This window comes from Myotis davidii, unplaced genomic scaffold, assembly GCF_000327345.1.
Source record: "Myotis davidii unplaced genomic scaffold, ASM32734v1 scaffold53, whole genome shotgun sequence".
Taxonomy (NCBI): Eukaryota; Metazoa; Chordata; class Mammalia; order Chiroptera; family Vespertilionidae; genus Myotis; species Myotis davidii.
In genome coordinates, this window is record NW_006286140.1 from 3981725 (window position 1) to 3985841 (window position 4117).

General features: G+C 42.7%; 1 long non-coding RNA gene across 1 annotated transcript in view; it reads left to right on the forward strand.

Moving 5' to 3' along the window:
* The window catches only part of LOC102768593, a 77132-nt gene that overhangs the window by 39399 nt on the left and 33616 nt on the right, over nt 1-4117 (forward strand). The gene's annotated exons all lie outside the window — the stretch shown is intronic.

A 4117-nucleotide genomic window follows, 5' to 3' on the forward strand; every position in this document is an offset into this window, starting at 1 on the left:
GGTGGCGCCGCCACCTCCCCCTCGCCCCTGCCTTGAGTGTGACAGGGGGCAGTGCCCCAACCCCCCAATCGGCCCTACCCTGAGTGTGACTGAGGGTGGCATCAAACCTCCCAATCCGCCCTGCTCTGTGCATGAGAGGGGACGGCACCCCAACTCCCCAATCGGCCGTGCTCTGAGCCCGACCAGGGGCTGCACCTAGGGATTGGGCCTGCCCTCTGCCACCCGGGAGCAGGCCTAAGGCAGCAGGGCGTTATCTCCCGAGGGGTCCCAGACTGCGAGAGGGCACAGGCCAGGCTGAGGCACACCCCCTGAGTGCACAAATTTTTGTGCACCGGGCCTCTAGTCCTATATAATAAAAGACTAATATGTAAATCCACCAAAGGGCAGAACGACTGGTTGCTGTGATGCACACTAACCACCAGGGCGCAGACACTCAATGCAGGAGCTGCCCCCTGGTGGTCAGTGCACTGCCACAGGGGGAATGACGCTCAGCCAGGAGCTGGGCTCACGGCTGGTGAGTGCAGCAGCCTCTGCTGCAGCCCTAAGAATGTTTGACTGATGGCGTAGGCCTGCTCCCTGTGTGGGCCTATGCTGTCAGTCAGACATCCCCTGAGGACCCTGGACTGCGAGAGAGAGTGCAGGCTGGGCTGAGGGCCTCCCCCATCCTCAATGAGTGCACGAATCTTGTGCATCGGGCCTCTAGTCTGTTAATAACAGTCACCTACTCTGTGCCTCTATGATGTATCAGACACTTTACTTATATTGACTCTAAGGCAAGCATGTCAAACTCAAAGGCTAACACAGACCAAATAAACAAGGTTTAAGTTTATGTGGGCCGCAAAAAGACAAAAACTTCACTTTTCATAGAAACGTAGGTTTATTTCGATAGAGACGTGCAGAATACAAAGGGCTGAAATGAATTAGTAATCATTAACATAAAATAATAGAACACTTTAATAAAAATTAATATTTCTTTCTTGAACATTAACTTACTAGACACTGAATAACTGCACAAATTAATAAGTATAACACAAATAAACCTATTTTTCTTCTCCGAAAGCTGATTTCCTGTTGTGCACACCAAACAAGTCAGTCTAAGAGTAATGGCATGGCAATCGGCTGCTAAAATATTCGCTGCTAGTATTAGTGGAGAGAAATGGTGTGCCTACACGTAAGGCGTGTAAGGGAAATGAATGCAACATGATTATAATAATCAGTCATTAGCGAACATTGTAGTTCGTTATTAATAATTATGTATAACAGGACCTTGTAAAAATTAAGCTATGAAATTTTTATTAAAACATTTCTTATATACTGTTGTATTGGCAGGGCGGCGAAAAAATTCACTGTGGGCCATATTGCAGCCCATGAGTACAATATGCGTGTTCTAGAAGTTTTATGGGTTTGTTTTTACAGTTAGGCCTCTGATTCCTTTTGAATTAATGTTTGTGAAAAACGGAAATCTGTGTTCTAGATTTATTTATATTTTGCATGTGGGTATCCAGTTCTAGCACCATGAAGAGAATACCTTTATAATTTTATTTTATTTTTTTAAATACATTTTTATTGAGATCAGAGAGGAAGAAAGAGGGAGAGAGAGATAGAAACATTCATGATGAGAGAGAATCATGGATCGCCTGCCTCCTGCAAGTCCCCCCCTGGGGGTCCAGCCCACAACCCGGGCATGTGCCCTTGATCGGAATCGAACCTGGGACCTTTCAGTTCTCAGGCTGATGCTCTATCCACTGAGACAAATCGGCTAGGGAAATACTTTTGTAATTTTAATTTAAGAAGTGAAATAAAGGATGGAAAGGTCCTAAAGAAGATTTTAAGAGTTGAGTGGCTACTTCCAGAAAATATTTAATGGAATATTGTTTTACTGTCTCTGCGCTTTAATTAATTGCTGAAAAGACTATTTTAGCACCATTTGTTAAAAAGACTATTCTTCACTGAATTGCCTTTGCTCCTTTCTCAAAGATGAGTTGACTATATTTTTGTGGATCTATTCCTGGACTCTCTATTGTGTTTCTCAGAATATTTGTCTATTCTTTCACCAATGCCATTCTGACTTGGTCACTAGGAAGTCTTCCTGTTGGGTAGCGTCAATCTTTCAACTTCATTCTTCAGTATTGTGTTGGCTTCCGTGGGGATTTTCCCTTTCCATATACACTTTAGAATTAGTTTGTTGATATCCACAAAATAGCTTGCTTAGATTTTAACTGGGGTTGAGTTGAATCTATAGATCAAATTGGGAAGAACTGACATCTTAACAATATTAATTTCTTTTTAATTTATTTTTATCTATGAACGTGAAATAACTTTCTTTTTTATACAAATCTTTGATTTATTTCATCAGGGCTTTGTAGTTTTTCTCATGTAGTCATATATATATTATTTTTTTAGAGGCCTGGTGCATGAAAATTCATGCGGGGCGGGGGGGGGGGGCGTCCCTCAGCCTGGCCTGCCCCCTCTCACAGTCCAGGAGCCCTCAGGGGATGTTCTACTGAAGGCTTAGGCATTCTGGCCTCCCTCTGAGGGAGGTAATCGGGCTGATCAGGAGAAGGCACTGCCCTCATCACCCTGCTGCTGCTGCCACTACCAGCCCTCGCAGCCATTGCGGCTGCTGGCCTTCCTCGGCCCTCACAGTCGCTGCGGCTTTGTCTGGAAGGACGTCTGGAAGATGTTTGGTCTATTGGTCTAATTAGCATATTACCCTTTCTTTAGAATAGATTGTTTGGGTATTTTTTTAAAAATATATTTTATTGATTTTTTATAGAGAGGAAGGGAGAGGGATAGAAAGTTAGAAACATTGATGAGAGAGAAACATCAATTCAGCTGCCTCCTACACACTCCCTACTGGCAATGTACCCGCAACCAAGGTATATGCCCTTGACTGGAATCGAATCTGGGACCCTTCCGTCCACAGGCCAACGCTCTATCCACTGAGCCAAACCGGTTAGGGCGATTGTTTGGTTTATACCTCAGTATTTTCTTTTCTTGGTGATGATGTAAATGCTGGTGTGTTTTTCATTTTAAATTTTTTATTTCTAGTATAAAGGAATATAATTAATGCTTATATATGGACTATGTATCTTGCAATACCACTATAATCACTTACTCATTCTAGGGGGCTTTTTGTAGACTCTTTGGAATTTTTACATAAATAATTATGTCATCATCAAAGGAGAGTTTTATTTCTTCCTTGGCAATCAGTACACCTTTTATTTACTTTTCTTGTCTTCTTATGTTGCCCAGTATGTTGTTAAATGGGAGTGGTGAGTGGGATATCCTTGTCTTGTTTTGGTGTTTTAGTGGGGAAGCATCTAGTTTCTCACCATTAAGTATTATGTTAGCTGTAGGATTTTTGTAGGAAGTTCTTTATCAAGTTGGGGAAGTATTGCTCCATTTCTTTTGTTGTTGTTTTGTTAATCCTCACGCAAGGATATTTTTTCCATTGATTTTTAGAGAGAATGGAAGGAAGGAATGGGAGGGAGGGAGGAGGAGGAAAGGAGAGAGATATAGATAGGTAGGTAGAAAAAGAGAGAAAGAAAGAAAAAAAGATCAATGTGAGAGAGACACATTGATCTGTTGCCTCCCACATTCGCCCAGACAAGGGGCTAGGCATGGAATCTGCAACCCAGGTACCTGCCCTTGACCGGGAATTGAACCCTCGACCCCTTGATCCACGGGCAGACATTCTAACCACTGAGCAACACTGGCCAAGGCAGTTTTGCTCCATTTTTTGTTTTTATCATGAAGAGGTGTTAGATTTTGTTAAATGTTCTTTCAGCATTTACTGATATGATCTTTCTTTTTTTAATGCTATAATTCTGTTTTGTTTTGTTTGTTTTTATTGTTTACAGTATTACATATGTCTTTTTTTCCCCCAACTGATTTCCGCCCCCATCCACTCCCGCCCCTGAGGACAAGCCCCCACCACCCCAGTGTCTGTGTCCATTGGTTATGCTAATGTGCATGCATAAAAGTCCTTTGGTTGATCTCTCCCCCCCTCTCCCCTCCCCTGCCCCTTGTCTCTGGATCTATTTTTGTTCATCCCACAGATGAGTGAGATCATGTGATATTTATCTTTCTCTGACTGGCTTATTTTGCTTAGCAT